Consider the following 18,550-nt stretch of genomic DNA (forward strand, 5'->3'; position numbering starts at 1 on the left):
ATGATCATCAAAGCCGCAACGAGAATTACTTCCCACACTCACCTGTACATTTAGTGGTGCTGTCTTGTAATATTCCAATGAAAGTTTGACGAAAAAAAAAAAAGACCTTTGAAATTACTGAAAGAACAACCCTAACTGTACTAAAACTGCTGGACTCTGGAATTACTGAAAGAAAAGAGATACACTATGGAATTACCAAGGAGACTACACACTTAAGTCACTAAAGAAAGTGCACTTTGTTATCACTAAAAGACTTGCATTCTGAAATTACAAACTATGAAATCGTAACGTCTGAGGGATGGAGAGGGAAGGCGAGCGATCAGCATATAGAGGAAGGCAAAAACGAAAGAGTTTAACGCGAATGCAGAAACTTTGAGTAGACACCGATGAAAGTGAATGAATAATGAGACGTGTGAGGTCAGCGCGTGAAGGTGTGAGTGAAGGCAGGGGATCGTGGCTGTCAGCAAGCCTCCCCGCCCCGTGATGGCCAGTCAAGTGTAAAGATCTCCATCAGAGAATCATTAGTTCGGGCCGCGCCGCACCTCCGCTCTCGCACACTTGCTTTAAGAGACAGTAATGGCAGGAAAGCCGCCAATACCGATGTCATGCATCAAAATATAAAAATAATAATTGGGATTTCATCGTCACTCCGGCGGGGCCTCCGCGGATGCCCGAGGAAATAAGTAACAAATATGTTGTCTCGGTAGAGGATACTCAGGGAGAGTTATTTGGCCCCATTATGTAAAATTAGAGTCCGGGTCATAACTCCCGAGAAACACGCTGGCTGGGAGGAGATACGAAGGTTGTAAACCTGCCGGGCCGGCCTTTATAATGGACCAAGTCTGATGGGTAAAATGATTACGATGTGTTTGATAAATGGTTTCTGCCCCGCCGCTAAGCAGCCAAAACGGACAGTGGTAAAGTAAGCAGGAAATGAGGCAGAATTATTCAACCATGATTGAATTTTAGATATATAGCGGAGGACTCGAGGGAGGGGAGGCCGCGGTGTCCCTATGGTGGTGCGGCGGGGACACCAGGCTGTCTATCTCTCTGCTGGGGCACCACTCGCCGCTCACTGGTTGGGGACTTCCTTACTGTCTTACATGTGTGCAGTGAGGCTCATTGCATGTGTACAGATGCACGTGTGCGTCATATTAAATTGTAAGAATGAGGGCGTTACAGGCAGCGCATCAACAAGGCTGTGGTGCAGACTGACTCTGCAGATGACTCACTTCTCATTGAGACAAACTGCTGTTATATCATCCAGATTATCGCAGCGAGGTACTCTCGGAAGTCATCCTCATGGATCATATGCCTAAGAACACTGGTAGATAGCGGCAGGGATGGCTGACTGGCTGGCTGGCTAACATCTGTCAGCCTTGGACAGGATTCGAGACCTGACGAAGCTAAGCACAGAGTTCCAATTATCAGTTGCTTCACCGCACCATCTCCCCAGGGTGCCGCAGATATCACGATAGAAATGAACAAAAATTAATCCATATATCACTTATGTTATCTGAAATTCACAACAAAAACATCGGCAAATGTACACCTTCATCAAAATATTCACAGCAGCTCCAAGATATCATAGCGCTGTTCACCCTTCACTCACATCTTGGTGTACAATTCATGAGTAGCACTGTACTCATCTTTTTTTTTACTTTGGACATTCTTTCATGGCAGAGTTTCGCCGTGTACGCTGTAATGTAAATCAATACACACAGACAAGATACGTGCGCCAATTTTTTGTAGTACAGCTTTACATAACATCCCCATGATGCACCACTGGCAGGTTCACCCCAACAATGATAATTTGTTTCCCCACAAGTCCATTTCGTATATACCTCACGTGTCTTCCGCAGTCTGCTTTACCTCATCTGTCCTCTTAACTTCATCTAAACGCTTCCACTCCTCAAATACATGAAGTGTCTCGAACCCAAACTAAATCTCCCTTTCTGTCCACAACCATTCACTGTATTCCTGTCCGCATCGATCCTCATACCTATCCCACCTCACAAAAAACACTAACGAGCTTGTACTGTGCGCATGTCCGCTTCTCTATACTGATCAAATAGCGCGGCGTCATCTGCATATATCTAACCTGATTTGACATTTTTACAAGTCCTCTTTACGATTTCATTAATGAGCAATCACCAAGTAAGACATTTAACAAAAATTCCTATCTCTTAACATTTATCCTTCTCAGCATTCTCGCATTCAGTCATAGGTCTGTATTTTTATGCATTTTAGATTCTTATAAGGACTATTTCCAGAAGCCATAGAGATTTGTAGCGTTATCATTGGTGTTTTCTCTCACTGATGATACAGAATCCTTCTTAATTTATTAATGAAATAATGAAAATATCCCTGAAAATCCCAGTAATATTATTTATCGTGTTATTATTGGAGTTTCCTCACACTGATGATGCAGTCCTTCCTAGAATCACGAAAACACCCTTGAAAAAGCCCAATAACTTCCTCTAGAGCTTGTAAAAGATTGTCAAAATTAGATGACGAAAGCTTTGACAACACATGAACGACCATTCACCGCGACCCTGCCCCGTCACACAATACCAGTGCACTCTATCCATTCACTACTGCAAGCTGTCACAATTGTCTCATCTCCCTAGTGCTGCGTCGCCCAAACACTCAGCGCATCACGTGGTCACTCATCTGTTGTTTCGTCTACGTGAGGAACGCAAAGGGGGGCAAAACGTTGTCCTGAGGGAGTGAAATGATATGACGACTCTTCTGATTACAGTGGTTGTCTTGATAAGCTCAGCACGAGGGAGGCAGATCAGGACAGCAGCTTACCGTGAGCAGTGAATGTATTATGAGAAGTACGAAAGGAAGGACGGGGAAGGAATGAAAGGAAAGGAAAGAGAAAGAATGGGACAGGGACAGGAACAGGATACAAGGGAAGGGGAGAGGAAGGGAAGGGTAATCAAAGGAAGGAGAGGAAGAGATGGAAAGGAAAGGAAAGGACGGGGAGGGAGAAAAGAATGTAAGAACGTCCGGAAAAATGGTAAGATAAGGAGAAACACGCAGGGAAAGGAATAAAAGGGGAGAAGAGAAATTAAAGGAAAAGGATGGAAAGGAAAGAGGAGAAAGAAGGTAAAAAAAATAAAACATCGGAAAAGGTGGAGAGGGAAGAATGCACATGACAGTCCATATCTTACATTTAATCTGTTTTACGTTTATGTCTCCAAATGGTAGTGCCTCACAGCAGGACACACGCGCGCTTCTTGGCACACACCGGAAGTAACTAACACAGTATTGTAAAAAAAAAAAAGTAAATAAAATAAAATAAATGAGTAGATATACAGCCAAAGAAAGAAAAGAAAAAGAAAAATCCAACTATTTTCTCGTTGTCTCGGGGCATCATGAGTCCATGAAATGAAACTTTGAAATGAATAAAAAAAAAAATCCAAGTAATTCATGTTGTCTTTTTCTATTGATCCTGCAGATTCCTTGCTAAACTATCAAAAAATAAAAAGATCCTTGAAAAAAAAAACTTTCACTACAACCCGACAGAAGTATTCGAAATTAAAAACCTTTAGACGTTCGAGATACGGACTTATGAGCGAAACACTGGAATCTTTCCCTGGCGTTTGAGCTTCACGCGTCAGATTCACTTCACTCGCAATGAAACACTGAATCATTCCACTAGTGCCTCATGCGTCTCAATTCATACCACTCGAACATCAACACAACGCTAATACCATTATTTCTTCCCCCATGGTTTCCTCTTAGTTCATTGTCCAAGATTTCTGTTGCTCTACAAATAGTCCACGTTGATCCCCGTCACCTTCGCGGCCTGAAGGGTAAAGTGTAACCCGCCCACCGCAGGAACACTCAAGAATACTCGTCCTTATGGAATAGCGACGCTCGGCTCTCCTTCCCCGGCGAGTCGGCGCGAAACTTGAGCCCGGGCCGTAATGCATTAAGTAAGTAATTGCGGGTCTTGTGGTGACTGACGGTCCGGCAATTTATGTTCCTTATCGCAAATGATATCAACAACTTGTTTTCATTAAATTAATTACGCCTCCCCAAGATCGTTAGGAGTCCTTTATCGCAAATGTTGTAAATCTGTTGTAATTTCTGGGAGAGGGTACCTACTTACTTGCCCTCATACATCGCCTGGCATCTGTACCTACACAGCTGCTGCTCCCTGCCTGCTGGACGCGCACAGGGGAGCTGCTGACGAGGGAAGACGAAGGGCGAAGACGAAGGAAAAAGAGTTGAGTTAAAAGATGATAATGTTCCGAATATATACTAAGTCTTTGTTCGTTGTGCTTTATAATGGCTGTCTGTCTACCTTATATTGAATCAAAGCTGTCTGTGTTTTGTACAGGAAACGAGGGACGAAGGAAGATTTGAGTTAAAAGATGATAATGTTTCGAATTTATTTTCAGTCTTTAATCGTCGTGCCTCATAATGGTTGTCTGTCCACCTTGAGTTGAAGGAGAGGTGTCAGTGCTCTCAACAGTGAAGGAGAGGACGAAAGTAATGTTCGTCATTGATTTCCAAAATGGTGTTCTTGCAATGGCTTAAAAATAAGTAAATAGTAAATGATCATTGTTATACTACTTCATACTACTACTTTGGTGGTGGTGGTGGTGGTGGTGTTGATGGTGGTGATGGTGAGAGTAATGGTGATGGTGGTGGTGGTAATGTACTCGTAGTAGTGTTAGTGATAGTGATGATAGTTTTGTTGATGTTAAAGTGAAGTTCATGGTGGTGGTGATGGTGGTAGTGGTTTTGATGCTATGTGTGATGATGATGGTGATGGTGGTGATGATGGTAATACGGACGAGGTGATGACATTGCACATACATACAGTCGTTCAATCGCATCCCGCTCAGTGGAGCATACCCGGTGACGCTGCAACGCGCAGATCAACACTGACGCAAGAAAACCAACACAGTGCGACCTGCCAAGTGATTCCTGCCTTCTGTTTCCCTCTTATCGCACTGATGCACCACAGCCTCTTGAAGTTAGCGATGTATTTCTCTAACTTTGCATCTCTTGGCCTTTCTCCTTTCATAGAATTATAATTTTCGTGAGGGGGAGAACACAAACACACACACACATACTTTCCACCTCAACACTCCTTCCATTCCTTTCTTCTCTTCTTTCCTGCTTCTCCTCCTCCCTTTTTGCTTCTCCCATACTCACTCTCCGCCTCGCCTCTCCTCCCGCCTCCATCCTCCCGCCCCTCTCTTCTCTCCCCATCGCTTGCTGTTCTGTTGTCACCCATCACTCACTCTCACTATCTACTCCACCTCTGTCTTATCCCTCACTGGCATCATCGTCATTATCCCCATCACCATTTACACATTATCTTTCTTCCAATCTTCATCATCGCGTGGTTCTCCTCCTCCTCCTCCTCCTCCATCCTCTTCCCTAGCCTCCTCCTCCTCCTTCCCACCACCCTTTCCGCACCTTTTCCTTATCCTTTTTTTTTCTTCCTTTCCTTCTCCTCCTCCTTCTCCTCCTCCTTAAATATAAGTACTTAACCTTTTATTTCTTCCTCTTCCTCATCATCTATCTTTTAATACGACAAAGTCACTTAGTCTCTCTCTCTCTCTCTCTCTCTCTCTCTCTCTCTCTCTCTCTCTCTCTCTCTCTCTCTCTCTCTCCAAAAAGCACCCCGGCATTCCATCATCTCTGACGCATCGCTTGGGGCATCGATTAGAAGCAGCAGCGTTTTGAGGTCAACATCTGATGCCTCGCCTCACTTGCTGATGTCTGGGTTGAGCCGCTGACGTCCACACATCGAGGTCTGCTTAGGAAGGGAAGCTGCGAGGTGGGGTCGGCAGGGCTGCGCGTCCGTCCTGCAAGACTAGCGAGATCCTTATCTTGAGGGGAATCATTATGGCTTGTATTCTTCGGATCCTGTGTGTGTGTGTGTGTGTGTGTGTGTGTGTGTGTGTGTGTGTGTGTGTGTGTGTGTGTGTGTGTGTGTGTGTGTGTGTGTGTGTGTGTGTGTGTGTTGGTGGATGGTGCGGTGTGGTGTACCAGAGATTAGAGGAGGTTAAGAGAGGTTTTTTTGGTGTTTTCTATAGTGGAATTGCATAGGTTGATAATTAATGACGCTGCTTCCATGATGAGTTTCTTTTTCATTCCCCGGAGGAGTCTTCACGGTGGACTGATACGGCTGGCCACTATCTGCTCCTAGTTCACCGATATGAGTACTGACATATTAACCACTACCATGGCCACCACCATCGCCTCCACACAAAATACCTAGACCATTCATGCATGATACAGTGTAAGTGCATATCCGTTTATTCACCTATTCGACTACACTCTCCACTCACTCAGTCATCCTCCAAGATAATACCATTCTATCCACATCACTTCTTGCACTTTTACACTGAGACAAGCTCATCCACCGCCACCATCGTACAGAACATACATCTAGCCACTAAAGTTTTGTACACCTACATGATGAGCTCCACACCACTCCCACCCATTCACACCATCACTCTCTCTCACCTCACACACTTCACACACTTCACACACTTCGCACACTCCTGCCCACACGCAGCCTCAGTGGAGCATTACATCCTTCATTTAACTGCAACTCTAATCACGTCATTTCCTCTTCGCATGGCGGGCTTGGCGTCACACGACTCACACATGTTCAACCTCCCCTGAAGACGCTCCTGGAAGTTTCCACAATAATTATCCTGCAATGCTAACACGTGTATGGTCTTTAGTTTGCAAGTCCTCAGTGTTCTACCGAAAATCTCGTTACCTTGTTAGTATTTAAGCCTTCTTCAAGTCAGTGTTAAGATAAATGTCTGGGAATTTGGATTTCCGATGCAAGAACGCACTTTTATCAAAATGTTAATAGGAAAAACCGTAGTAGCAGGTTGTGATTCCTCGAGTGGGTGGTGGAGGCGCCACCTGCCCACCGGCGTCGCCCTTCGCCCTTCCACACGGCATCAAAGTCAAGTGTTCGTAATCGCCTCCACACGATTTATGTCGGTGTCAGTTTTATGAGGAAATTTCGAGTTTATAGCAAATAAACATCTGTTCATTGGGATTGTTAAGCTCACGTAGACAGAGACACGCAAGAACCAGCTCTGAGACAAAAGACGGCCACATGATAGAATCTGATTTCTTACCAAGATTCTTTGATATTCACTAAGCGAACCTCATTCCTCCTGGATTCCTAATTCAGCAGGTCTCACGGGCAGAGCCTCAGCGACGGGTTGCGGCGGAGGCCAAATGGAACACACAAGAGACAATATATCACTCGTACAGCCTCATGTGGGATGACACTTTGTTGTCCCCTCGCGGCCCGTCCCTGCTGGATACTCAGAGCCCACTTTGTATGACTGTTTATGATACATATGTCCGAAAACTATGTTAATAAGAGACTCATTACAAGGGTGGTGGCGCCATGCATTAGGCAAGGCTATGTGAGCCGCATCGTAATGATCGCTGCCAGATGATTAGTCGTCGGTCCTGTGTCAGCTGCCTCCCATAAACTGTATATCTGGTGAGCCGCCAGGAAACGCTCCCCCGCCGGGTTGCCGACCACTCGGGGTTGTCATTTCATATGTTATAGTTTTCGGGACTTGACTTAACTATCCACGTTGTATCTTCTTATACAGCAAGCCATCCTTCTTCATTACCGCGAGTCCCGGGAACACTTACAGCAAACATCTGTCTACCCCGAGGTTTGAGCAGCACAAAGTCTCAGTACGTACGAGTATATCCCTCCACATCTTTCCGGTGAGTTGACGGAGAACAATTTCCTTGCTGAACAAGGTGAGATTGACATGATTTAAAAGACAAAATTCTGGATGCACCGCTTTGTGAGAAGAGCGCAAATAAAATAATGAAAAAAAGCATCATCGTGTCCAGCAGCACCATGAGTCTGGCGAGGCCCGGCTACTCGTGGTCTGACTCCTGATGGCACCTCAGCGCTCATCTCGCTATCAGCCGCCGAGACCCCGGCACACCTGCACTGGGAGGCTGAGCACTGGAGGTGTCCCAGCGAGGTGTCTGGAGGGTGGAGGGCAGCAACGGAAGGCGGCACGGAGACGGAAAAGGGATGGAGGGGATATATAAAGGAAGATGCATGTAAAAAGAAAGCGGGAAAGAACGGAGCAGTGGGCGGGGAGGGAAGTTGAGGTCAAGAAGCCCCAGAGACTGAGTGAGTTCGTTGGATACGCTGCCGCCGTACCACCGCTGCACATTTCTGAATTAATGCTGGCGATAAGATTGGCGGATCCATCATATCACATGCAGGTCTGTGATAATCAGGCAATAATGCAAATATGCGCTACACTTAAGGGCTGCCGCAAATGGTCTGAGTGAAGAGGAGGGAAGAGGAAGGAAGGAGGGGGTCGTCGCCGCCGCCGCCGCTCGCCGCCACCGCCGCCTCGCCTCACACACCCCAACCATCAACGTTCCTCAGACAGGCTTCATCCTCATCCCCTCCGTTTCCTGACGACATCATCAAAGGTATTCAATAAGCGTCCTCCCTCAAGCCATCCACATAAATCAGGAATCTTTATTACCCCTTTGTCATAAGAAGCTGGATGTCAAGGAATGTGCCCTGAAATTATTTATGTGCCCAACTCGCGGACCAGCTCGCGCTTACCGCCCGCCGAACCTCTGATGGACGGACGGACAGCGCACCTGGCTAACGCTAACGCTAACGCTCTCTCTCTCTCTCTCTCTCTCTCTCTCTCTCTCTGCTACTCTTATGTTTCTTTCTCTTTTTCTTATCCCTGAACGCTTTCAGTCTGTTTATCCTCCTTCCTCTCTCTCTCTCTCTCTCTCTCTCTCATCACCTAAATAATAATCCTAGTCAACAGTTTTTCCTTCACCCTAACCCATCCATACGCCTTAATTTCCTTCTAGTTATTATTTTTACCTTTTCTCCTCTTTAACTCAATTCTTTCCTGCCATGTTGTTACTTTTTTTCCTTCTTTCAGTTTCCATCTTTATTTTTTCCTCCCTTCCTCGTGCTCTTGACTTTCACACTAATTTTTACCTTTCATCCTCTTCCTTATCCTTTCACGACCCCCTCTCACACACTTTTTTATCTTTTTTTTTATCTTTTTCATTCCTTCCTTCCTCACCTCTCACCGTGTTCTATTTATCCTTGTCCTCTCTTCCTGCTCTCAATGTCTATATTTTTCTATAATTTTCTGCCTAGTTATCGTGTTTCACATAACATGTAATTTGTATCAATTTTTTTTTCCCGTAAATCTTAATGTATCATTTTTTTTTTTTATGTATGACTGTTTGTCCATATTTCCTCTCGCTTATTACCATTGTCTTTATAAATAAAAGAGGTATTACGATGGCTATTATCATTATGACTCTCTTCCTCTCTCCTTCATTTGGTGTCTCTATCTTCCTTCCTTCGCCATAAACAGAAATCTCTTTGCCACAACGGAGCCGACATATATATTGTTACACCATCTCTCTCTCTCTCTCTCTCTCTCTCTCTCTCATCGCCACCATTGCCCCTCAGCACCCCAGTCTCATCCCTCGGGGTAGTCCCAGCACTCCTCCACTCCATTCCACGGGGCGGCCATGCTGGGGGGTCCTGCGTCAGAAGTTGGTATGCGGTCGGCCGTCACTACGTCATGTCGATGCCGTTGTAATGCGTCAGATTGCTTGTTCCCCGACCCTGGGAGAGATTTATTAATGTTTTCGCCTCGATAATGTCGCCCCAGCCCGCCTTGCACAACCATCGCGGAGTGACATTTCTCCACGTCTTCGGGGCCGCGGACGAGAGAGAGAGAGAGAGAGAGAGAGAGAGAGAGAGAGAGAGAGAGAGAGAGAGAGAGAGAGAGAGAGAGAGAGAGAGAGAGAGGGGGGGGGGGGCGGGGGATGGTTGAGGCGCTCCTATGATAATTAAGAGGAAAGAAGGCTGGGGACGAGGAGATAAGAGCGAGGGAGAGGTGGATGAGGAGGAGGAGGTGGTGGCGTACGGGAAGGAGGAGAACTGTAAGGTAGCAACAACGAAGGGAAGGATGATAAAAATGAAGATGAGGACGAGGGCGAGAGCTAAGAGGACGAGGAGGAGGATATTAGCGAAAAAAAAAAATGAGGAAGAGGATGACGAAAAAGGGAGATAAGCAAGATAAGGAAGAAAATAAAAAATAAAGACGAGGAAGACGAATAATACAAGACAGAAGAGGCTGAGAACGTAAAGAGGGAGTACAAAGGTGAAGATAAAGATGATGACCAGAAAGAGACTGAAGGATGAAGATAAGACGAGAATGACGACAATAATATACACGAACAGGGAGAATACAAACAAGAGGAGGAGGAGGAGGAGGAGGAGGAGGAGAAGGAGGAGGAGGAGGAGAATGGAGAGGAGAAAGAGGAGAAAATGAAGATAAAGGAGGGAGGATTGAGGGTGGAAGAAGAAGTGAAATTAAAATAGAAAGAAAGAGGAAGTAATGGTTGACCACTGAAAAGGAGGGGAGAGGGGTGGGGGAGGAAGAGGGAGGGTGTAGGGGAGCAAGTGATGTGTAATTATATTGTTAGGAGGAGGAGCAGCAACAGCAGGAGGAGGAGGAGGAGGAGGAGGAGGAGGAGGAGGAGGAGGAGGAGGAGGAAGATAAATAAGAAAAGGAAGTGCTAGCTTTGATTGGCCAGAGAAGACGGGAACGAGGGAGGAGGAAGAGGAGGAGGAATAATAATATATGGAAACAAAAACAACAAGCTAATAAACAGAACGAGGAGGAGGAGGAGGAGGAAGAGGAGGAGGAGGAGGAGGAGGAGGAGGAGGAGTAAGAAAAAGAAGAATAAGGGGTGAAAGTTTAAGCTGACGAACAAATAGACGACCTAGAGAGAGAGAGAGAGAGAGAGAGAGAGAGAGAGAGAGAGAGAGAGAGAGAGAGAGAGAGAGAGGTGAAGGGTAGCGGGGTGGGATCGGGTGAGAAGGAATAATGATACGAGTCTCGAGGAACACTGATGGGCAGCCAAATTTGTTCGCGTGTAAATTATGAAGCAGGACATTAGCGCGTTAACCTTCCTCTAGATGTGACTGGAAGGGGAAAGGAGAGGACTCGTGAGCGCGTCTGTCTTCTCTCCTTCACATTGCAGCTCCTCCTCCTTCTCTTATTCATCTTCCTTTATACATTCTCCTCTTACTCCTCTTCTTTCTAAAGTTTTTTTTTTTATATTCTTATAGTCTTCCTCCTCTTCCTTCTCCTCCTCCTTTCCCTCCTCATCCTCCTCTTCCTTCTTCCGCTTCTCCTTTTCCTTCCGCTGATTCTCTTACTCTCTTTATTTTACACTAATGGTAATAAGAAAAAAACAAATGCAGGCTTCTTATACTCCAATAGGCATCCTTCTCCTCCTCCTTCTCCTTCTCCTTTTTCTCTTCCTTCCAATCATCTTCTTACTCCTCTTCTATCATACTAATAGGAATAAAAACATCGGTAGAATAATGTAGTGTAGCAAAGACAGGTAGGTTTGTTATATTCCTATAGGCTTGCTCATCTTCCCTCTCCTTCTCCTGCTTCTCCTCCTCCTCTTGCTTCTCCTCCTCCCCCTCCTCTTCTTTACGGGTGATAGGGAAGGAGAGGCGGCGGGCAAATACCACTAATTGCGTCATTATCGGTACCATCGCGAGTAATGATGATAGAGAGAAGCCACTTTGGTAATGACGATAATCACGTCTTTACGCGAGAGCGGGACACGTCGAGGCAGTGTTCCCGGCCCCGCGAGCCCCTCCGACCACCGCCGCTGCGCCGTAATGCCCGTGTTTTTCATAATCTTAGGCGGAATAAGTTTGTCGGGAGTAACCCTTCACTCGCGTCCATTTCCCCGCCAGACAACCACCGCTCATCGTGTCTATTATGATATATCCAGCGTGTAATCTCCAGGGGTATTATATAAATAAAGATTTCCCGTTATCTAGTGACTAACCACATGTCCCATCCATCAATCTGGCCGCTCGCACCCGTGTATTAAAGTCATCTCGAAGGTTAGCCCTCTGACGGCCCTCCAGCTGAACCCTCCATTAGGTGACACGCTCTCTACTTTAAGGATTTAATTATGTTCCCCGCATAATATGATGTAGGGCTTATAAACAGTGAACCTCCGTCGATATGCCGCGCTAGACGAGAACGGGTTTATGGTGTATTTGAGCCTAATGCCAGACTGTGCCTGTCCGCCTCCTGATCCACCGCCGCGATAACCAAAAGAAAACGAGATAACCAAAAAGAAAACTCGACTGGCTATCTCTCCAAGTGTCCGATTCTGCCCCGGCGCCACACCATCATGCATTTCCATTTGACAGATCTCTTGATTGCACAGCCTGACGCGGTGCACGTGAATGAGCGTCGCATGGAAACTGCACACGTGTCCTGGATGAGTGAGGAAGTGAGCGGAGAGGCGAGTGTGTCGTTATGGCGACAGGGAAACCGGAATTGAGAATGCAGAAACTAAAGACGGCAGCGTGGAATGTGCTATGAATGGAAGAACGCCGAAGTAAACATCAAGGTCCTAGTATTTTATCTGCTGAACCAACAACACAAGCTGCGATGAAAATACGGAAGTCAGTAAGACCAAATGGCATAAACGTTTACCGACTTAGATATAAGACAAGCTATAACAGAAAGAACATTGGAGAAAATAATGATCGAGCTATTTTACTCGACTAACAAGTAAGACCGCGAAAAAAAAAACTAGCTGACTTGGAGAGGAAGGACAAGAAAGACGAGATGTAATGGAAAGAACACCACAAAAAAATAATGATTGAAGTCCTGTTTTACTGGACTAAGAGGTAAGGCTGAAATAAAAGTAAAAAAAAAGAGTGAAATTAACAGTACTGAATCGGCCAGAGTGTATGGCAGACGTGAAGGGAAGGTGCAATGACCAATGTTTTAATAATTTCCATGACTGGTGATAGACTAACAAAAAAATCTATATCATTAACTGGAAAACACTCGAGAGAAACTGACTCAGCATCTCAGTGGGCTTCGAAAATATTGATGAGAGAGCAAAGCGTTTTAAAAATGCGAACCATACTTTCATTATTGTGGACTGGCAACGATAGGGACTCACCTCTGGCAACATTACACCATAAAGCAACAACCCCTAAACACAACTACCATAAGACCAATCCTCGCGTGTCTCCCACTCGCCCTTCCCGTGTTTTCAGGTGTATTCTTTCCCTTCCAAACATGATCCCTGCCTTCACGTGAACTTCTTTCAGCTTTATGCTTTTTTTCTCCTCCTCCTTCACTTTGCGCAGTAACTCCTTATACCAATAGACTTTTCGTTCCTGGCTAAGTGGACCATTAAAGGGCGTAATGGGCGGGTGGCGGTGTTTTATCAGGTCAAGACACGTCCAACCTTCTGCACGAAAGCGATTGGGATTACATGTTTCGCGTTTCATTACAGTGACGTGAAGCGGGGAAGGATGGGGTAATGAGGGAAGAAGGAGAGAGTAGGAGGAGAGAACGACGACTGCAGTGATGGATCAAGAAAGTAGAAGGATGAGAGGAATGACTAAAAACAAGAACAGAAGGGATGAAGAAATGAACAAGTTGTGGGATTATGAAAATTATAGAGGAAAGAGGAGAAAGAGAAGGAGGAGGAGGAGGAGGAGGAGGAAAAGGAACACTAATGAATACAAAAAAAGAACTGGTAGCAACAAACCTGTTGCTCTGTATGGGGCTGTTTATGATAACAATGCTACGATAGAATTAGAGAAATTGGATAGCATAGACTCAGAGGAGGAGGAGGAGGAGGAGGAGGAGGAGGAGTAGATCACTTATTTCTGGTCATTCAACGACAACAAAACACATTTTACGTTCCTATATTCTCAAAAGACAAACAAACAAGGACGCGCATAATATAAACGACACGACTGTCGGAAAATAATAGTGAGAATCACCTCCACGGGACGAGGGAAGACCAAAATGGCTTGAGAGGGAAGCTTACGAGCCGAGACTCGCTCTATGGACCTCGTTACGGCCCATCATCAGAAAGTCTCGCTCGCTTGGGGATGAAAACCACGCCAGCCACGTATGTCACGGGCCTTGTTCGAGAATAAGATAAAATACGAGCATATAAACCTTGTGTCGGCGACGGCTCTGCCTTGTAAACAGTTGGTCGGAGCTGCTACCGGGCAGTGTACATGCGGCGGAGGCGGCAGAAGGGAAGTAAGGACCACAGCGCCGCGCATCGCCTCGCCGCCACTCGACCTCTACAGCGTAAGGTTCATAAAGGAGCAGAGTTTATAGGGCTCATCATCTCAATGGAAGATGACTGGAGGTTGATTAATGACGTAGTTTAGCCTGCACACTAAGCAGGACTGTTGGTCGCCGCTCGCGTCCCCGAATATCAATGAAGGGGACCATGAGTCCTCTCCGGTCTGTCACTGACGTATGATGGTCCCTCGGTCCGTCAGTCAGTCAGTCAGTCAGTCAGTGTGTCTTTGTGTCTATTTGTCCGTCTGCCTGTATGTCCATATGTAAGCGTCAGTTGGTCAGTGAGTCAATATCTCATGCAATTAGCGTGGCTTCAGTCATTAAGTCACCAGACAAAATTAACGGTTGCAAATCCTTCTCAGTTAATCAGCCATTCATCCTTTTGTCAATCAGTCAACCAAACCTCGCAGTTAGTCAATCAGTTATCCAATTTTCCTTCCATCTTTCTCTTTTTACATCAAAATACCTTTTCCTCCCCTTCTCTTCTCCCTCTCCTCCACCTCCTCTCTCTCTCTCTATTCACTCACTCGCTCACTCCTTTCCCTGGTTGCCAATTCAAACATGCACGGCACACCACTGCATGCCAGCGAGCACAGATAATGCCTGTGTGATCATGACAGAGCGAGTCATACATATTCTCATCCAACAATTTCAGAAACACCCCTATGTTCCTGGTGATGGCCGGGGCACCAACCAGCAGTGCTCGCCTCCCATCACCACGCAGCCAACAATGCTCTGCTCCCATCACCACGCTCATCACTACGCCCATCACCAGCAACATTAGGCGGGACTCGATGCAACGTCAAGTGTACGCACAGCAGAAGCATGAAGTCTGGTCACGCCTTCCCTCCGTCATGCCTCCCCTTCCTGCTTGTCCTATTGGAACTGCGGCGATCCTTGCTGGCACACACAAATGCACGACTCCGGTACCGGGGACTATAAGTGCTGTCCCCGAATGTGCCAGTGACGTGGTTTCTTGCAAAGGTAACTAAGAAATTAAAACCTTAATATTTTTTTTTTTTTTTTACGTATCAGAGAAGCGGCCAGGGACACAAAAAATGAATATAAAAGCACGGTCGGTATGTCGTTTCTGAAAAAAAAAGAAATACAAGAGAAAACAGAAAGAGTAGGCCAATTTACTTTAATCAGTGTGTTGATATTCCTCTCATAGGGAAGAGTGAAAAAAAAGAAAGAAAACAAACAAAGAGGGAGAGATCTTTAGAGCTTACCAGCGAAAGGGATGAAAACAATGAAGATACTGTTTAACTCTTGCATTATTAAGATGGACATATTAGGGATGAGAACATGTAGATAGCTGTGTGTAACGAGACAGTGGGATGGGGAACTGGGTGACAGCCCATTTAAAAGAACAGCAGCCATAGAAATAACAGCGGGAGATGGTAAGAGATGCCATCCTACAGGAGTGAGTGAGAGATTCAAGACCATCTGTTAAAGGAAAGGAGGCGAAGAGACGAAAGTTTTTGACTCCATTCTGTTTAGGAAAGCTGTGTGAGCGGAGAGTTGTGAACTGATAACTTATGCTGTGACTTCCTGTTGTTTTTGTACGTAAGCAGGATACAAACTTTTATTTTACCTTATACCTTCACCTGCTTGCCCTTCCCCAAACACACACACACACACACGTCCACAGTATTGCTAGCCTTTCGGTTCTGCTAATTTGCAAAGTCACAACTCCTTGGCCAGGTTAGGTTAGGTTATGTTAGAATAAGATCTGTACTTATTCTAGATGAACACTTGGGTAACACATGTAAGAACAGCGATAACTACAATGTTGTAATGCCCCGTCGCTACTCTTCTGTCCGTTTGATCTGCGTACATTAATAGCTGCCACCTTCCGCTTCTCCTATCGCTCCTCACCTAACTCTATTCAGCCTCCCATCCTCTCCTGATAGCTGCTCTTGTTCCTACCTGTGCATAGTCGTGTCTTGCTGATCAACAACACATTCCCTGTTAACCTCTGCCTCCCTCTCTCCCTCCCACCAGCGTCCCCTTGCACCATCTACATCACCACCCCGTCACCCCCTCCCTCCCTCCTTTCTTCCAGTCCTTACTTGTACTCCACGCTTCCCATCCACTCTCTCTCTTTCTCCTCTCCTTCCGTTGTATTCTCACTCCTAACCTCTTCCCCTTCGTACTTGTCTCATTTTCGTTCTTCCTCATCTTCTTTGTTCCCTCCCTCTCTTTCTCTCTTCCTTTCTTCATTACTGGTAAATGACCGTCCTTCTCTTCCACCATTTATTCTTCATCTCTATATTAACTTTTCTTCCTTTGTTATTCCTTATTTTTATCCCCATCTTTCTCCCGTTTCCTCCTGCTAGTCCACTCCAAATTATCACCTTCCTCTTTCTTCTTCCTCTCTCTCGTTCTCATTTCATGTATTCCCTTTCCTATTTCATCTCCTTCCATCTATCCATACATTCCCCTCCAGTCCCTCTCTTCCAATTCCCATTCTTCATCCTCCTCTTCCACCTATTCCTCCTCCTACTCCATCTCCTGCCATCCACTTTCACTTACTCTCTCTTTCAACCCCCCTTCTTCCACTCATTCCCCCATTCTCACTCCACCCACTCCCGCTCCTATCCCTCATCCACTCCCCTACTCCCTCTCCCCTCCTTTACTTCATATTGTATTGGAAGCGTCGCTGCTAAACACTCCTGAACCCTTGACCGTCACTCGATAGTTGTGTTGAAAAATGTAAAAGTCAGCTCCCCAATAAGGCATTAAGTCGCTAATTAAAATGTTGTTGACACAGGGACGCTCAGTGCAGATTAGGGCGACACCAAATACCAACCCTCCCCATTTTTGTTAATCCTGCTGATTATGTGTGTTGATTGTTTCCTCCGGTTCGTGATGGCTGGTGATGATGATTTTTATTTATTTATTTATTTATTTTTTGGTGATTTCCTTTTGTATCTTTATTCAATTTTATTTGTTTATTTTTTTTTTTTTTCGTTTTTTTTTTTTTTTTTTTTTTTTTTTTTTTTTAGCTGACGAATGTGGCAAAAATTTCAATGATTTCTTTTGGCTCATGGAAGTTAGTGCTAATATGTCGTTTTCTTTTCTTTCTTTTGTTATTTTTTTTTTCTTTTCCTTTCTTTCTTTTGTTAGTTTATTTTTTGCTGACGAATACGGTGGTGGTGGTGGTGGTGGTGGTGGTGGTGATGGTGGTGGTGGTGGTGGTGTGGTGAGTTGTCGTGTGGTGAGGTGTGGTGCAGTGCGACGGTGGTGATAGTGGTTATAGCTTTACCGGGGGGAAATACAGTAACGACAATGAGAGAGAGAGAGAGAGAGAGAGAGAGAGAGAGAGAGAGAGAGAGAGAGAGAGAATGAATCCTTACCTATCTACACTTCAACAATCTTTCAGTAACCGACACTCACACCTGCCCTTCACCACCTGGCCCTCACCACCACCACCATCACCACCACCACCACCACCACCACCCTCCCCTCGTGCCGCCGCCCTCTACACTGACCAAATGCATATTCACGAAGCGGAGTATCGAACATTTCCACACGCAGATCTCTCTCTCTCTCTCTCTCTCTCTTGATCGCCCGCTGCAGGTCCTCCAATCCTTGTTCACCGAGGGAATACATTACGTCCTCCCTAAACACGGCCTGGAACGAGGAAATATACATGCGATCGTCAATATTATTCAGCGTTAGGAAAGACGTGATCTGGCTTCGATGTAAAGTAATAGAGGTTGCAAATGGATCATAACATTACGTCACAAGCTGAGACGGTCAAGGAAAATGTAATACCTTGCATGCAAAGGCCATTAAAACTCATCTATCCATTGCAATTTAATGTTAAGAGGGGGAAAAAAAAAGTTATTTGGATACTAAGCGGACCATTATGGATTGGGAATGGATCAGGAGACCAATAGCTTCTGGCCTTAACGTGCCTATCTCCTCACGCACCTCGTTTCATTTTGCGAGAACGCCCATCAAATATTCACTCCTTCACTCGTGCTGCTGATATACGTAGACGTGTGCATTAACGCATAAATAATTCGAGCATAATTGTAAATGTCGATTCCGTCCACGAGGAGGGCGAGCCGAAGAGGGATCAATGTTTTTGTGGTCGAGGCGCGGCGTGGAGGACGAGATTTACTGGCATAATCATTACACCACCTTCCCGCCCGTCGCCAGCTATTTGGCTAAACGGAGCGGGAAGGCTGAGCATGTGAGGCAGCTTTCTGATGGTAGGTGAGGTGCTAGTAGGTATAAATTTGGCTTCCTAACGTTAAAGCTTCGTGTAAGTGTGTGCTAATACTTGTGGTTATATGAATTTAGCCTTAACACGCGAACACACACACACA

At 45.6% G+C, this 18,550-nt stretch overlaps 1 protein-coding gene across 11 annotated transcripts in view; it reads right to left on the reverse strand.

The window, feature by feature from the left end:
• The window catches only part of LOC135100053 (uncharacterized), a 50,389-nt gene that overhangs the window by 5,530 nt on the left and 26,309 nt on the right, over window positions 1-18,550 (reverse strand). For 4 of the 11 annotated variants that reach the window (XR_010268500.1, XR_010268502.1, XR_010268499.1 and 1 more), the window contains one exon: window positions 17,705-17,846. The exons of 6 other annotated variants lie outside the window; for them this stretch is intronic. The gene's annotated coding sequence lies outside the window, so the exon portion shown is untranslated. Of the gene's footprint in view, window positions 1-3,722; window positions 3,935-17,704; window positions 17,847-18,550 lie in introns of those variants that run through there. One more of the 11 variants, XR_010268504.1, reaches the window with a different exon arrangement.

The sequence above is a fragment of the Scylla paramamosain genome, chromosome 4, assembly GCF_035594125.1.
Source record: "Scylla paramamosain isolate STU-SP2022 chromosome 4, ASM3559412v1, whole genome shotgun sequence".
NCBI classification, from domain to species: Eukaryota; Metazoa; Arthropoda; class Malacostraca; order Decapoda; family Portunidae; genus Scylla; species Scylla paramamosain.